Here is a 21,605-nt window from a genome sequence, read left to right on the forward strand (position 1 = left end):
CACTGGTCCTGTATATGCTGGAATTATGACACACAATACACTATGTATGACACATATAATGGGTTACTGTGATCTCTGGTCCTCTATATGCTGGAATTATGACACACAATACACTATGTATGACACATATAATGGGTTACTGTGATCACTGGTCCTGTATATGCTGGAATTATGACACACAATACACTATGTATGACACATATAATGGGTTACTGTGATCACTGGTCCTGTATATGCTGGAATTATGACACACAATACACTATGTATGACACATATAATGGGTTACTGTGATCGCTGGTCCTGTATATGCTGGAATTATGACACACAATACACTATGTATGACACATATAATGGGTTACTGTTATCACTGGTCCTGTATATGCTGGAATTATGACACACAATACACTATGTATGACACATATAATGGGTTACTGTGATCGCTGGTCCTGTGTATGCTGGAATTATTATGACACACAATACACTATGTATGACAAATATGATGGGTTACTGTGATCGCTGGTCCTTTATATGTTGGATATATGACACTAGGGGTGAGCGGGTTCGGATTTCTGAAATCCAAACCCCCCCGAGCCCCCCCGATCCGAGTCCGATCCGAGTCAGGCTCGACTTTTCCCGCCTGACTCGGATCTGAAATCGAGGCAAAACGTCATCATCCCGCCTTCCGAGTCTCGCGGGTTTTGGATCCTATATAAGGTACCCGCGTCGGCGCCATTTTCTCACTCGGCTGTGGACAGTGAAGAGGGAGGGTGGGAGTTAGGGCTGTGTAGTGTAGTGTAGTGTAGTGCTGCTGTTGTCCACTACTTCAAAGTCCATAGGGGCTGGCTGTGTTGTGCTGTGCTGCTGTTGTTAATAGGGGCTGTGTCCACTACTTCAAAGTCCATAGGGGCTGGCTGGACTGTGTTGTGCAGTCAGTTCTCCATAGGGGCTGTGTCCACTCCAAAGTCCTGTGCAGTGTCCCAGTCCTAAAGGAGAGCTGTAGTGTTGTCCAGGGGGTGCTCTGTCCATCAGGGGCGCTCCCCCCAAGTGCTAAAAAAATAATATATTTTCTGTGTTTGTGAATTGTGTGCGCAGTAGCCGCACGTGCATCAACAAAGTAGTGCCAAGCGTGCGCCTGTGTCATAAGTAAAGGGCCGGCTGGCTTGACCATTAAAGGGTGCTGTAACCCCCGAAAGTACACTCCAGTCCAAACCAAAAAAAAAATATTTTCTGTGTTTGTGAATTGTGTGCGCAGTAGCCGCACGTGCATCAACAAAGTAGTGCCAAGCGTGCGCCTGTGTCATAAGTAAAGGGCCGGCTGGCTTGACCGTTAAGGGTGCTGTAACCCCCGAAAGTACACTCCAGTCCAAACCAAAAAAAAAATTATTTTCTGTGTTTGTGAATTGTGTGCGCAGTAGCCGCACGTGCATCAACAAAGTAGTGCCAAGCGTGCGCCTGTGTCATAAGTAAAGGGCCGGCTGGCTTGACCGTTAAGGGTGCTGTAACCCCCGAAAGTACACTCCAGTCCAAACCAAAAAAAAAATTATTTTCTGTGTTTGTGAATTGTGTGCGCAGTAGCCGCACGTGCATCAACAAAGTAGTGCCAAGCGTGCGCCTGTGTCATAAGTAAAGGGCCGGCTGGCTTGACCGTTAAGGGTGCTGTAACCCCCGAAAGTACACTCCAGTCCAAACCAAAAAAAAAATTATTTTCTGTGTTTGTGAATTGTGTGCGCAGTAGCCGCACGTGCATCAACAAAGTAGTGCCAAGCGTGCACCTGTGTCATAAGTAAAGGGCCGGCTGGCTTGACCGTTAAGGGTGCTGTAACCCCCGAAAGTACACTCCAGTCCAAACCAAAAAAAAAATTATTTTCTGTGTTTAGCCGCACGTATATATCAAATCGATATAACATAAATGGAGGACCAAACTTTCTCCGATAAAAATAAAATAGAGAAAGATCAAGAACCACTTCCTCCTAGTGCTGAAGCTGCTGCCACTAGTCATGACATAGACGATAACATGCCATCAACGTCGTCTGCCAAGGCCGATGCCCAATGTCATAGTAGAGGGCACATACAATCCCAAATGGCAAAGTTCAGGAAAATGACCTTGAAAAAGACATTTAAATCAGCTGAAGAGAAACGTAAACTTGCCAATATGCCATTTACGACACGGAGTGGCAAGGAACGGCTAAGGTCGATCCCTAGTATGTTCATGACTAGTGGTTCAGCTTCACATGACGATGGAAGCACTCCTCCCACTAAAAAAATCAAAAGAGTTAAGCTGGCAAAAGCACAGCGAAGAACTGTGCTTTCTAAGAAGATATCACAAATCCCCAAGGAGAGTCCAAGTGTGGTGGTGGTTGCGATGCCTGACCTTCCCAGCACTGGACGTGAAGAGGTGGCTCTTTCCACCATTTGCACGCCCCCTGCAAGTGCTGAAAGGAGCACCCACAGTCCACTTGCTGATATGCAAATTGAAGATGTCACTGTTGAAGTACAACAGGATGAGGATACTGGTGTAGCTGGCGCTGAGGAGGAAGTTGGCGAGGAGGATTCTGATGGTGATGTGGTTTGTTTAAATCAGGCTCCGGGGGAGACAGTTGTTGTCCGTGGGATGAAAAAGCCCATCACGGTCATGCCTGGGCAGAAGACCAAACATTCCACCTCTTTGGTCTGGCAATATTTCTATCCAAATCCGGACAACAACTGTCTTGCCATATGTACCATATGTAAAGGTGAAATAAGTAGGGGTAGGGACGTCAACCACCTAGGAACATCCTCCCTTATACGGCACCTGCAGCGCGTTCATAAAAAGTTACTGTCAAGTTCAGAAACTTTGGCTAAGACCGTAAGCAGTCCAGGGACACCTAAATCCCGTTGTCCTGTTGTATCCAAGCGCCTGCAAACCACACCGTCAACTCCCTCCTCGTCAATTTCCTCCTTAGTCAGGATCGGAAGTAGTCCTGCAGGCCATGTCACTGGCATGACTGACTCTCCTATCCGGGATTCCTCTGGAGGATCCTGCATTGCTACGCCTACTGCTGCCGCTGCTGCTGTTGCTGCTGCTGGGAGTCGTTCATCATCCCAGAGAGGAAGTAGGAACACCACTACTTTTACTAAACAATTGACCCTCCAACAGTCCTTAGCGAGGAGGATGAAGTACAACAGCAGTCATCCTGAAGCAAAACGTATAACTGAGGCCTTGACTGCTATGTTGGTGTTAGACGTGCGTCCGGTATCCGCCATTAGTGCAGTGGGATTTAGACAATTGATGGAGGTAGTGTGTCCCCGGTTCCAAATCCCGTCTAGATTCCACTTCACTAGGCAGGCGATACCGAGACTGTACAGAAACGTCAGAAAAAGTGTCCTCAGTGTCCTGAAAAATGCCGTTGTACACAATGTCCACTTAACCACGGACATGTGGACAAGTGGAACAGGGCAGACTAAGGACTATATGACTGTGACAGCCCACTGGGTAGATCTATCACCTTACGCAGCAACAGCAGCAGCGTCACCAGTAGCAGCATCTCAGAAACGCCAGCTCGTTACAAGGCAGGCTACGCTGTGTATCACCGGTTTCAGTAAGAGGCACACCGCCGACAACCTCTTAGAGAAACTGAGGGAAATCATCGCCCAGTGGCTTACCCCACTTAGACTCTCCTGGGGATTTGTGATATCTGACAACGCCACCAATATTGTGCGGGCATTACATCTGGGCAAATTCCAGCACGTCCCATGTTTTGCTCACACAATAAACTTGGTGGTGCAGAATTTTCTGAAAAGCGACAGGGGCGTGCAGGAGACGCTTTGGGTGGCCTGAAAAATTTCTGGCCACTTTCGCCATTCAGCGACTGCGTGCCGAAGACTGGAGCGCCAGCAAACACTCTTGAACCTGCCCCGCCATCACCTGAAGCAAGAGGTTGTGACGCGGTGGAACTCAACCCTCTATATGCTTCAGAGGATGGAGGAGCAGCAAAAGGCCATACAAGCCTATACATCCACCTATGACATAGGCAAAGGAGGGGGTATGCACCTGACTCAAGCGCAGTGGAGAATGATTTCCGTGTTGTGCAAGGTTCTCCAGCCCTTCGAACTTGCCACACGTGAAGTCAGTTCAGACACAGCCAGCTTGAGTCAGGTCATTCCCCTCATCAGGCTTTTGCAGAAGCAGCTGGAGAAAGTGAAGGAGGAGCTAAGACGGAGCGATTCCGCTCGGCATGTGGGACTTGTGGATGAAGCCCTTCATTCGCTTTGCCAGGATTCCAGGGTGGTCAATCTGTTGAAATCAGACCACTACATTTTGGCCACCGTGCTTGATCCTAGGTTTAAAGCCTATGTGGTGTCTCTCTTTCCGGCCGACACAAGCCTGCAGAGGTGCAAAGACCTGCTGGTGAACACACTGTCAGCTGAAGCGGAACGTGACACGTCAACGGCTCCTTCTTCATTTTCTCCCGCTACTGGGGCTGCCAGGAAAAAACTTAGGTATCCTAAGCAACCCGCTGGCGGTGATGCAGGGCAGGCAGGACCAAGTTTGGACATCTGGTCCGGACTGAAGGACCTGGCAACAATTTCTGACATGTCTACTGTCACTGCATATGATACTGTCACCATTGACAGAATGGTGGAGGATTACATCGGTGACAGCATCCAAGTAGGCATGTCAGACAGTCCATACCTGTACTGGCAGGAAAAAGAGGCAATTTGGAGGCCCCTGTACAAGCTGGCTCTATTTTACCTGAGTTGCCCCCCCTCCAGTGTGTACTCCGAAAGAGTGTTTAGTGCAGCCGGGAACCTTGTCAGCGAAAGGCGTAGGAGGTTGCTTCCACAGAATGTGGAGAAGATGATGTTCATCAAAATGAATTATCAGCTCTTCCAGGCAACCAGCCTCCAGAAGGTACAGAGGGAACTGTGGTGGTGGATTCAAGTGGGGACGAGTTAATACTTTGTGAGGATGAGGATGTACACACTGAAGAGGGTGAGGAATCGGTGGATGAGGCGGATGAGGATGACATCTTGCCTCCGTAGAGCCAGTTTGTGCAGGGACACATTAATTGCCAGCTTGTTTTGTGGGGGCCCAAACGAACCAATCATTTCAGCCACAGTTGTGTGGCAGACCCTGGCGCTGAAATGATTGATTTGTTAAAGTGTGCATGTCCTGTTTATACAACATAAGGGTGGGTGGGAGGGCCCAAGGACAATTCCATCTTGCACTTCTTTTTTTTCTTTGCATTATGTACAGTTTGGGGCCTAGTTTTTCTAACTGCCATCCTGTCTGCCACTGCAGTGTCACTCCTAGATGGGTCACGTGTTTGTGCCGCCCACTCGTGTCGCTTAGCATAGTCATCCAGCTACCTCGGTGCAACCTTTTGGACATGAAAACACTATTGTGAGGTGTTCAGAATAGACTGGAAATGAGTGGAAATTAAGGTTATTGAGGTTAATAATAGCATAGGAGTAGAAAAACCTACAAATTCTGTGATTTTAGCTGTTTTTATGCTTTTTTTAAAAAAAATACAGATCCAAAACACAAAACCCAGAACCCAAAACACGGAAGGGTGGTTTTGGCAAAACCAATCCAGATCCAAAACACGAAGAAAGATCCAGATCCAAAACCAAAACACAAAACACGAAAAGTGGCCGGTGCACACCCCTATATGACACACAATACACTATGTATGACACATATAATGGGTTACTGTGATCACTGGTCCTGTATATGCTGTGATTATGACACACAATACACTATGTATGACACATATAATGGGTTACTGTGATCTCTGGTCCTCTATATGCTGGAATTATGACACACAATACACTATGTATGACACATATAATGGGTTACTGTGATCACTGGTTCTGTATATGCTGGAATTATGACACACAATACACTATGTATGACACATATAATGGGTTACTGTGATCACTGGTCCTGTATATGCTGGAATTATGACACACAATACACTATGTATGACACATATAATGGGTTACTGTGATCACTGGTCCTGTGTATGCTGGAATTATTATGACACACAATACACTATGTATGACACATATAATGGGTTACTGTGATCGCTGGTCCTGTATATGCTGGAATTATAACACACAATACACTATGTATGACACATATAATGGGTTACTGTGATCACTGGTCCTGTATATGCTGGAATTATGACACACAATACACTATGTATGACACATATAATGGGTTACTGTGATCACTGGTCCTGTGTATGCTGGAATTATTATGACACACAATACACTATGTATGACACATATAATGGGTTACTGTGATCACTGGTCCTGTATATGCTGGAATTATGACACACAATACACTATGTATGACACATATAATGGGTTACTGTGATCTCTGGTCCTCTATATGCTGGAATTATGACACACAATACACTATGTATGACACATATAATGGGTTACTGTGATCACTGGTTCTGTATATGCTGGAATTATGACACACAATACACTATGTATGACACATATAATGGGTTACTGTGATCGCTGGTCCTGTATATGCTGGAATTATGACACACAATACACTATGTATGACACATATAATGGGTTACTGTGATCACTGGTCCTGTATATGCTGGAATTATGACACACAATACACTATGTATGACACATATAATGGGTTACTGTGATCGCTGGTCCTGTATATGCTGGAATTATGACACACAATACACTATGTATGACACATATAATGGGTTACTGTGATCACTGGTCCTGTATATGCTGGAATTATGACACACAATACACTATGTATGACACATATAATGGGTTACTGTGATCACTGGTACTGTATATGCTGGAATTATGACACACAATACACTATGTATGACACATATAATGGGTTACTGTGATCACTGGTCCTGTATATGCTGGAATTATGACACACAATACACTATGTATGACACATATAATAGGTTACTGTGATCGCTGGTCCTGTATATGCTGGAATTATGACACACAATACACTATGTATGACACATAATGGTTTACTGTGATCGCTGGTCCTGTATATGCTGGAATTATGACACACAATACACTGTATGACACATATAATGGGTTACTGTGATCACTGGTCCTGTATATGCTGGAATTATGACACACAATACACTATGTATGACACATATAATGGGCTACTGTGATCGCTGGTCCTGTATATGCTGGAATTATGACACACAATACACTATGTATGACACATATAATGGGTTACTGTGATCACTGGTCCTGTGTATGCTGGAATTATTATGATACACAATACACTATGTATGACACATATAATGGGTTACTGTGATCACTGGTCCTGTATATGCTGGAATTATGACACACAATACACTATGTATGACACATATAATGGGTTACTGTGATCTCTGGTCTTCTATATGCTGGAATTATGACACACAATACACTATGTATGACACATATAATGGGTTACTGTGATCACTGGTTCTGTATATGCTGGAATTATGACACACAATACACTATGTATGACACATATAATGGGTTACTGTGATCACTGGTCCTGTATATGCTGGAATTATGACACACAATACACTATGTATGACACATATAATGGGTTACTGTGATCACTGGTCCTGTGTATGCTGGAATTATTATGACACACAATACACTATGTATGACACATATAATGGGTTACTGTGATCGCTGGTCCTGTATATGCTGGAATTATAACACACAATACACTATGTATGACACATATAATGGGTTACTGTGATCACTGGTCCTGTATATGCTGGAATTATGACACACAATACACTATGTATGACACATATAATGGGTTACTGTGATCACTGGTCCTGTGTATGCTGGAATTATTATGACACACAATACACTATGTATGACACATATAATGGGTTACTGTGATCACTGGTCCTGTATATGCTGGAATTATGACACACAATACACTATGTATGACACATATAATGGGTTACTGTGATCTCTGGTCCTCTATATGCTGGAATTATGACACACAATACACTATGTATGACACATATAATGGGTTACTGTGATCACTGGTTCTGTATATGCTGGAATTATGACACACAATACACTATGTATGACACATATAATGGGTTACTGTGATCGCTGGTCCTGTATATGCTGGAATTATGACACACAATACACTATGTATGACACATATAATGGGTTACTGTGATCACTGGTCCTGTATATGCTGGAATTATGACACACAATACACTATGTATGACACATATAATGGGTTACTGTGATCGCTGGTCCTGTATATGCTGGAATTATGACACACAATACACTATGTATGACACATATAATGGGTTACTGTGATCACTGGTCCTGTATATGCTGGAATTATGACACACAATACACTATGTATGACACATATAATGGGTTACTGTGATCACTGGTACTGTATATGCTGGAATTATGACACACAATACACTATGTATGACACATATAATGGGTTACTGTGATCACTGGTCCTGTATATGCTGGAATTATGACACACAATACACTATGTATGACACATATAATAGGTTACTGTGATCGCTGGTCCTGTATATGCTGGAATTATGACACACAATACACTATGTATGACACATAATGGTTTACTGTGATCGCTGGTCCTGTATATGCTGGAATTATGACACACAATACACTGTATGACACATATAATGGGTTACTGTGATCACTGGTCCTGTATATGCTGGAATTATGACACACAATACACTATGTATGACACATATAATGGGCTACTGTGATCGCTGGTCCTGTATATGCTGGAATTATGACACACAATACACTATGTATGACACATATAATGGGTTACTGTGATCACTGGTCCTGTGTATGCTGGAATTATTATGATACACAATACACTATGTATGACACATATAATGGGTTACTGTGATCACTGGTCCTGTATATGCTGGAATTATGACACACAATACACTATGTATGACACATATAATGGGTTACTGTGATCTCTGGTCTTCTATATGCTGGAATTATGACACACAATACACTATGTATGACACATATAATGGGTTACTGTGATCACTGGTCCTGTATATGCTGGAATTATGACACACAATACACTATGTATGACAAATATAATGGGTTACTGTGATCACTGGTTCTGTATATGCTGGAATTATGACACACAATACACTATGTATGACACATATAATGGGTTACTGTGATCACTGGTCCTGTATATGCTGGAATTATGACACACAATACACTATGTATGACATATATAATGGGTTACTGTGATCACTGGTCCTGTGTATGCTGGAATTATTATGACACACAATACACTATGTATGACACATATAATGGGTTACTGTGATCACTGGTCCTGTATATGCTGGAATTATGACACACAATACACTATCTATGACACATATAATGGGTTACTGTGATCACTGGTCCTGTATATGCTGGAATTATGACACACAATACACTATGTATGACACATATAATGGGTTACTGTGATCTCTGGTCCTCTATATGCTGGAATTATGACACACAATACACTATGTATGACACATATAATGGGTTACTGTGATCACTGGTTCTGTATATGCTGGAATTATGACACACAATACACTATGTATGACACATATAATGGGTTACTGTGATCGCTGGTCCTGTATATGCTGGAATTATGACACACAATACACTATGTATGACACATATAATGGGTTACTGTGATCACTGGTCCTGTATATGCTGGAATTATGACACACAATACACTATGTATGACACATATAATGGGTTACTGTGATCGCTGGTCCTGTATATGCTGGAATTATGACACACAATACACTATGTATGACACATATAATGCGTTACTGTGATCACTGGTCCTGTATATGCTGGAATTATGACACACAATACACTATGTATGACACATATAATGGGTTACTGTGATCACTGGTCCTGTATATGCTGGAATTATGACACACAATACACTATGTATGACACATATAATGGGTTACTGTGATCACTGGTCCTGTATATGCTGGAATTATGACACACAATACACTATGTATGACAAATAATGGGTTACTGTGATCGCTGGTCCTGTATATGCTGGAATTATAACACACAATAAACTATGTATGACAAATAATGGGTTACTGTGATCGTTGGTCCTGTATATGCTGGAATTATGACACACAATACACTATGTATGACATATATAATGGGTTACTGTGATCACTGGTCCTGTATATGCTGGAATTATGACACACAATACACTATGTATGACACATATAATGGGCTACTGTGATCGCTGGTCCTGTATATGCTGGAATTATGACACACAATACACTATGTATGACACATATAATGGGTTACTGTGATCACTGGTCCGGTATATGCTGGAATTATGACACACAATACACTATGTATGACACATATAATGGGTTACTGTGATCACTGGTCCGGTATATGCTGGAATTATGACACACAATACACTATGTATGACACATATAATGGGTTACTGTGATCACTGGTCCTGTATATGCTGGAATTATGACACACAATACACTATGTATGACACACAATACACTATGTATGACACATATAATGGGTTACTGTGATCACTGGTCCTGTATATGCTGGAATTATGACACACAATACACTATGTATGAAACATATAATGGATTACTGTGATCGCTGGTCCTGTATATGCTGGAATTATGACACACAATACACTATGTATGACACATATAATGGGTTACTGTGATCACTGGTCCTGTATATGCTGGAATTATGACACACAATACACTGTATGACACATATAATGGGTTACTGTGATCACTGGTCCTGTATATGCTGGAATTATGACACACAATACACTATGTATGACACATATAATGGGTTACTGTGATCACTGGTCCTGTATATGCTGGAATTATGACACACAATACACTATGTATGACACATATAATGGGTTACTGTGATCACTGGTCCTGTATATGCTGGAATTATGATACACTATACACTATGTATGACACATATAATGGGTTACTGTGATCACTGGTCCTGTATATGCTGGAATTATGATACACTATACACTATGTATGACACATATAATGGGTTACTGTGATCACTGGTCCTGTATATGCTGGAATTATGACACACAATACACTATGTATGACACATATAATGGGTTACTGTGATCACTGGTCCTGTATATGCTGGAATTATGACACACAATACACTATGTATGACACATATAATGGGTTACTGTGATCACTGGTCCTGTATATGCTGGAATTATGACACACAATACACTATGTATGACACATATAATGGGTTACTGTGATCACTGGTCCTGTATATGCTGGAATTATGATACACTATACACTATGTATGAACCATATAATGGGTTACTGTGATCACTGGTCCTGTATATGCTGGAATTATGATACACTATACACTATGTATGACACATATAATGGGTTACTGTGATCACTGGTCCTGTATATGCTGGAATTATGACACACAATACACTATGTATGACACATATAATGGGTTACTGTGATCGCTGGTCCTGTATATGCTGGAATTATGTCACACAATACACTATGTATGACACATATAATGGTTACTGTGATCGCTGGTCCTGTATATGCTGGAATTATGACACACAATACACTATGCATGACACATATAATGGGTTACTGTGATCGCTGGTCCTGTATATGCTGGAATTATGACACACAATACACTATGCATGACACATATAATGGGTTACTGTGATCGCTGGTCCTGTATATGCTGGAATTATGACACACAATACACTATGTATGACACATATAATAGGTTACTGTGATCGCTGGTCCTGTATATGCTGGAATTATGACACACAATACACTATGTATGACACATATAATGGGTTACTGTGATCGCTGGTCCTGTATATGCTGGAATTATGTCACACAATACACTATGTATGACACATATAATGGTTACTGTGATCGCTGGTCCTGTATATGCTGGAATTATGACACACAATACACTATGCATGACACATATAATGGGTTACTGTGATCGCTGGTCCTGTGTATGCTGGAATTATTATGACACACAATACACTATGCATGACACATATAATGGGTTACTGTAATCGCTGGTCCTGTATATGCTGGAATTATGACACACAATACACTATGTATGACACATATAATAGGTTACTGTGATCGCTGGTCCTGTATATGCTGGAATTATGACACACAATACACTATGTATGACACATAATGGGTTACTGTGATCGCTGGTCCTGTATATGCTGGAATTATGACACACAATACACTGTATGACACATATAATGGGTTACTGTGATCACTGGTCCTGTATATGCTGGAATTATGACACACAATACACTATGTATGACACATATAATGGGCTACTGTGATCGCTGGTCCTGTATATGCTGGAATTATGACACACAATACACTATGTATGACACATATAATGGGTTACTGTGATCACTGGTCCTGTGTATGCTGGAATTATTATGACACACAATACACTATGTATGACACATATAATGGGTTACTGTGATCACTGGTCCTGTATATGCTGGAATTATGACACACAATACACTATGTATGACACATATAATGGGTTACTGTGATCTCTGGTCTTCTATATGCTGGAATTATGACACACAATACACTATGTATGACACATATAATGGGTTACTGTGATCACTGGTCCTGTATATGCTGGAATTATGACACACAATACACTATGTATGACAAATATAATGGGTTACTGTGATCACTGGTTCTGTATATGCTGGAATTATGACACACAATACACTATGTATGACACATATAATGGGTTACTGTGATCACTGGTCCTGTATATGCTGGAATTATGACACACAATACACTATGTATGACATATATAATGGGTTACTGTGATCACTGGTCCTGTGTATGCTGGAATTATTATGACACACAATACACTATGTATGACACATATAATGGGTTACTGTGATCACTGGTCCTGTATATGCTGGAATTATGACACACAATACACTATGTATGACACATATAATGGGTTACTGTGATCACTGGTCCTGTATATGCTGGAATTATGACACACAATACACTATGTATGACACATATAATGGGTTACTGTGATCTCTGGTCCTCTATATGCTGGAATTATGACACACAATACACTATGCATGACACATATAATGGGTTACTGTGATCACTGGTTCTGTATATGCTGGAATTATGACACACAGTACACTATGTATGACACATATAATGGGTTACTGTGATCGCTGGTCCTGTATATGCTGGAATTATGACACACAATACACTATGTATGACACATATAATGGGTTACTGTGATCACTGGTCCTGTATATGCTGGAATTATGACACACAATACACTATGTATGACACATATAATGGGTTACTGTGATCGCTGGTCCTGTATATGCTGGAATTATGACACACAATACACTATGTATGACACATATAATGGGTTACTGTGATCACTGGTCCTGTATATGCTGGAATTATGACACACAATACACTATGTATGACACATATAATGGGTTACTGTGATCACTGGTCCTGTATATGCTGGAATTATGACACACAATACACTATGTATGACACATATAATGGGTTACTGTGATCACTGGTCCTGTATATGCTGGAATTATGACACACAATACACTATGTATGACAAATAATGGGTTACTGTGATCGCTGGTCCTGTATATGCTGGAATTATGACACACAATAAACTATGTATGACAAATAATGGGTTACTGTGATCGTTGGTCCTGTATATGCTGGAATTATGACACACAATACACGATGTATGACATATATAATGGGTTACTGTGATCACTGGTCCTGTATATGCTGGAATTATGACACACAATACACTATGTATGACACATATAATGGGCTACTGTGATCGCTGGTCCTGTATATGCTGGAATTATGACACACAATACACTATGTATGACACATATAATGGGTTACTGTGATCACTGGTCCGGTATATGCTGGAATTATGACACACAATACACTATGTATGACACATATAATGGGTTACTGTGATCACTGGTCCGGTATATGCTGGAATTATGACACACAATACACTATGTATGACACATATAATGGGTTACTGTGATCACTGGTCCTGTATATGCTGGAATTATGACACACAATACACTATGTATGACACACAATACACTATGTATGACACATATAATGGGTTACTGTGATCACTGGTCCTGTATATGCTGGAATTATGACACACAATACACTATGTATGAAACATATAATGGATTACTGTGATCGCTGGTCCTGTATATGCTGGAATTATGACACACAATACACTATGTATGACACATATAATGGGTTACTGTGATCACTGGTCCTGTATATGCTGGAATTATGACACACAATACACTGTATGACACATATAATGGGTTACTGTGATCACTGGTCCTGTATATGCTGGAATTATGACACACAATACACTATGTATGACACATATAATGGGTTACTGTGATCACTGGTCCTGTATATGCTGGAATTATGACACACAATACACTATGTATGACACATATAATGGGTTACTGTGATCACTGGTCCTGTATATGCTGGAATTATGATACACTATACACTATGTATGACACATATAATGGGTTACTGTGATCACTGGTCCTGTATATGCTGGAATTATGATACACTATACACTATGTATGACACATATAATGGGTTACTGTGATCACTGGTCCTGTATATGCTGGAATTATGACACACAATACACTATGTATGACACATATAATGGGTTACTGTGATCGCTGGTCCTGTATATGCTGGAATTATGTCACACAATACACTATGTATGACACATATAATGGTTACTGTGATCGCTGGTCCTGTATATGCTGGAATTATGACACACAATACACTATGCATGACACATATAATGGGTTACTGTGATCGCTGGTCCTGTATATGCTGGAATTATGACACACAATACACTATGCATGACACATATAATGGGTTACTGTGATCGCTGGTCCTGTATATGCTGGAATTATGACACACAATACACTATGTATGACACATATAATGGTTTACTGTGATCGCTGGTCCTGTATATGCTGGAATTATGACACACAATACACTATGTATGACACATATAATGGGTTACTGTGATCGCTGGTCCTGTATATGCTGGTATTATGACACACAATACACTATGTATGACACATATAATGGGTTACTGTGATCACTGGTCCTGTATATGCTGGAATTATGACACACAATACACTATGTATGACACACAATACACTATGTATGACACATACAATGGGTTACTGTGATCACTGGTCCTGTATATGCTGGAATTATAACACACAATACACTATGTATGACACATATAATGGGTTACTGTGATCAATGGTCCTGTATATGCTGGAATTATGACACACAATACACTATGTATGACACATATAATGGGTTACTGTGATCACTGGTCCTGTATATGCTGGTATTATGACACACAATACACTATGTATGACAAATATAATGGGTTACTGTGATCACTGGTCCTGTATATGCTGGTATTATGACACACAATACACTATGTGTGACACATATAATGGGTTACTGTGATCGCTGGTCCTGTATATGCTGGTATTATGACACACAATACACTATGTATGACACATATAATGGGTTACTGTGATCACTGGTCCTGTATATGCTGGAATTATGACACACAATACACTATGTATGAAACATATAATGGATTACTGTGATCGCTGGTCCTGTATATGCTGGAATTATGACACACAATACACTATGTATGACACATAATGGGTTACTGTGATCACTGGTCCTGTATATGCTGGAATTATGACGCACAATACACTATGTATGACACATATAATGGGTTACTGTGATCGCTGGTCCTGTATATGCTGGAATTATGACACACAATACACTATGTATGACACATATAATGGGTTACTGTGATCACTGGTCCTGTATATGCTGGAATTATGACACACAATACACTATGTATGACACATATAATGGTTACTGTGATCACTGGTCCTGTATATGCTGGAATTATGACACACAATACACTATGTATGACACATATAATGGTTACTGTGATCACTGGTCCTGTGTATGCTGGAATTATGACACACAATACACTATGTATGACACATATAATGGGTTACTGTGATCGCTGGTCCTGTATATGCTGGAATTATGACACAAAATACACTATGTATGACACATATAATGGGTTACTGTGATCACTGATCCTGTATATGCTGGAATTATGACACACAATACACTATGTATGACACATATAATGGGTTACTGTGATCACTGGTCCTGTGTATGCTGGAATTATGACACACTATACACTATGTATGACACATATAATGAGTTACTGTGATCACTGGTCCTGTATATGCTGGAATTATGACACATAATACACTATGTATGACATATATAATGGGTTACAGTGATCGCTGGTCCTGTATATGATGGAATTATGACACACAATACACTATGTATGACACATATAATGGTTACTGTGATCACTGGTCCTGTATATGCTGGAATTATGACACAATACACTATGTATGACACATATAATGGTTACTGTGATCACTGGCCCTGTATATGCTGGAATTATGACACACACAATACACTATGTATGACACATATAATGGGTTACTGTGATCACTGGTCCTGTATATGCTGGAAGTATGACACATAATACACTATGTATGACACATATAATGGGTTACTGTGATCACTGGTACTGTATATGCTGGAATTATGACACACAATACACTATGCATGACACATATAATGGGTTACTGTGATCGCTGGTCCTGTATATGCTGGAATTATGACACACAATACACTATGCATGACACATATAATGGGTTACTGTGATCGCTGGTCCTGTATATGCTGGAATTATGACACACAATACACTATGTATGACACATATAATGGTTTACTGTGATCGCTGGTCCTGTATATGCTGGAATTATGTCACACAATACACTATGTATGACACATATAATGGGTTACTGTGATCGCTGGTCCTGTATATGCTGGTATTATGACACACAATACACTATGTATGACACATATAATGGGTTACTGTGATCACTGGTCCTGTATATGCTGGAATTATGACACACAATACACTATGTATGACACACAATACACTATGTATGACACATACAATGGGTTACTGTGATCACTGGTCCTGTATATGCTGGAATTATAACACACAATACACTATGTATGACACATATAATGGGTTACTGTGATCAATGGTCCTGTATATGCTGGAATTATGACACACAATACACTATGTATGACACATATAATGGGTTACTGTGATCACTGGTCCTGTATATGCTGGTATTATGACACACAATACACTATGTATGACACATATAATGGGTTACTGTGATCGCTGGTCCTGTATATGCTGGTATTATGACACACAATACACTATGTATGACACATATAATGGGTTACTGTGATCACTGGTCCTGTATATGCTGGAATTATGACACACAATACACTATGTATGAAACATATAATGGATTACTGTGATCGCTGGTCCTGTATATGCTGGAATTATGACACACAATACACTATGTATGACACATATAATGGGTTACTGTGATCACTGGTCCTGTATATGCTGGAATTATGACACACAATACACTATGTAGGACACATATAATGGGTTACTGTGATCACTGGTCCTGTATATGCTGGAATTATGACACACAATACACTATGTATGACACATATAATGGGTTACTGTGATCGCTGGTCCTGTATATGCTGGAATTATGACACACAATACACTATGTATGACACATATAATGGGTTACTGTGATCACTGGCCCTGTATATGCTGGAATAATGACACACAATACACTATGTATGACTCATATAATGGGTTACTGTGATCACTGGTCCTGTATATGCTGGAATTATGACACACAATACACTATGTATGACACATATAATGGTTACTGTGATCACTGGTCCTGTATATGCTGGAATTATGACACACAATACACTATGTATGACACATATAATGGTTACTGTGATCACTGGTCCTGTGTATGCTGGAATTATGACACACAATACACTATGTATGACACATATAATGGGTTACTGTGATCGCTGGTCCTGTATATGCTTTAATTATGACACAAAATACACTATGTATGACACATATAATGGGTTACTGTGATCACTGATCCTGTATATGCTGGAATTATGACACACAATACACTATGTATGACACATATAATGGGTTACTGTGATCACTGGTCCTGTGTATGCTGGAATTATGACACACAATACACTATGTATGACACATTTAATGATTTACTGTGATCACTGGTCCTGTATATGCTGGAATTATGACACATAATACACTATGTATGACATATATAATGGGTTACAGTGATCGCTGGTCCTGTATATGATGGAATTATGACACACAATACACTATGTATGACACATATAATGGGTTACTGTGATCACTGGTCCTATATATGCTGGAATTATGACACACAATACACTATGTATGACACATATAATGGTTACTGTGATCACTGGTCCTGTATATGCTGGAATTATGACACAATACACTATGTATGACACATATAATGGTTACTGTGATCACTGGCCCTGTATATGCTGGAATTATGACACACACAATACACTATGTATGACACATATAATGGTTACTGTGATCACTGGTCCTATATATGCTGGAATTATGACACACAATACACTATGTATGACACATATAATGGGTTACTGTGATCACTGGTAATGTATATGCTGGAATTATGACACACAATACACTATGTATGACACATATAATGGGTTACTGTGATCACTGGTCCTGTATATGCTGGAAGTATGACACATAATACACTATGTATGACACATATAATGGGTTACTGTGATCACTGGTACTGTATATGCTGGAATTATGACACACAATACACTATGTATGACACATATAATGGGTTACTGTGATCGCTGGTCCTGTATATGCTGGAATTATCACACACAATACACTATGTATGACATATATAATGGGTTACTGTGATCCCTGGTACTGTGTATGCAGGAATTATGACACAATACACTATGTATGACACATATAATGGGTTACTGTGATTGCTGGTCCTGTATATGCTGGAATTATAACACACAATACACTATGTATGACACATATAATGGGTTACTGTGATCACTGGCCCGGTATATGCTGGAATTATGACACACAATACACTATGTATGACACATATAATGGGTTACTGTGATCACTGGTCCGGTATATGCTGGAATTATGACACACAATACATTATGTATGACACATATAATGGGTTACTGTGATCACTGGTCCTGTATATGCTGGAATTATGACACACAATACACTATGTACGACACACAATACACTATGTATGACACATATAATGGGTTACTGTAATCACTGGTCCTGTATATGCTGGAATTATAACACACAATACACTATGTATGAAAGATATAATGGGTTACTGTGATCACTGGTCCTGTATATGCTGGAATTATGACACACAATACAGTATGTATGACACATATAATGGGTTACTGTGATCACTGGTCCTGTATATGCTGGAATTATGACACACAATACACTGTATGACACATATAATGGGTTACTGTGATCACTGGTCCTGTATATGCTGGAATTATGACACACAATACAGTATGTATGACACATATAATGGGTTACTGTGATCACTGGTCCTGTATATGCTGGAATTATGACACACAATACACTATGTATGACACATATAATGGGTTACTGTGATCACTGGTCCTGTATATGCTGGAATTATGATACACTATGTATGACACATATAATGGGTTACTGTGATCACTGGTCCTGTATATGCTGGAATTATGATACACTATACACTATGTATGACACATATAATGGGTTACTGTGATCGCTGGTCCTGTATATGCTGGAATTATGACACACAATACACTATGCATGACACATATAATGGGTTACTGTGATCGCTGGTCCTGTATATGCTGGAATTATGACACACAATACACTATGTATGACACATATAATGGGTTACTGTGATCGCTGGTCCTGTATATGCTGGAATTATGACACACAATACACTATGCATGACACATATAATGGGTTACTGTGATCGCTGGTCCTGTATATGCTGGAATTATGACACACAATACACTATGTATGACACATATAATGGGTTACTGTGATCGCTGGTCCTGTATATGCTGGAATTATGTCACACAATACACTATGTATGACACATATAATGGGTTACTGTGATCACTGGTCCTGTATATGCTGGAATTATGACACACAATACACTATGTATGACACATATAATGGGTTACTGTGATCGCTGGTCCTGTATATGCTGGAATTATGACACACAATACACTATGTATGACACATATAATGGGTTACTGTGATCACTGGTCCTGTATATGCTGGAAGTATGACACACAATACACTATGTATGACACATATAATGGGCTACTGTGATCGCTGGTCCTGTATATGCTGGAATTATGACACACAATACACTATGTATGATACATATAATGGGTTACTGTGATCACTGGTCTTGTATATGCTGGAATTATGACACACAATACACTATGTATGACACATATAATGGGTTACTGTGATCGCTGGTCCTGTATATGCTGGAAGTATGACACACAATACACTATGTATGGCACATATAATGGGCTACTATGATCGCTGGTCCTGTATATGCTGGAATTATGACACACAATACACTATGTATGACATATATAATGGTTACTGTGATCACTGGTCCGGTATATGCTGGAATTATGACACACAATACACTATGTATGACTCATATAATGGGTTACTGTGATCGCTGGTCCTGTATATGATGGAATTTTGACACACAATACACTATGTATGACACATATAATGGGTTACTGTGATCACTGGTCCTATATATGCTGGAATTATGACACACAATACACTATGTATGACACATATAATGGTTACTGTGATCACTGGTCCTGTATATGCTGGAATTATGACACAATACACTATGTATGACACATATAATGGTTACTGTGATCACTGGTCCTGTATATGCTGGAATTATGACACACACAATACACTATGTATGACACATATAATGGTTACTGTGATCACTGGTCCTATATATGCTGGAATTATGACACACAATACACTATGTATGACACATATAATGGGTTACTGTGATCACTGGTAATGTATATGCTGGAATTATGACACACAATACACTATGTATGACACATATAATGGGTTACTGTGATCACTGGTCCTGTATATGCTGGAAGTATGACACATAATACACTATGTATGACACATATAATGGGTTACTGTGATCACTGGTCCGGTATATGCTGGAATTATGACACACAAAACACTATGTATGACACATA

Source organism: Taudactylus pleione, unplaced genomic scaffold (genome assembly GCF_031769625.1).
Source record: "Taudactylus pleione unplaced genomic scaffold, aTauple2 ptg000123l, whole genome shotgun sequence".
NCBI lineage: Eukaryota > Metazoa > Chordata > Amphibia > Anura > Myobatrachidae > Taudactylus > Taudactylus pleione.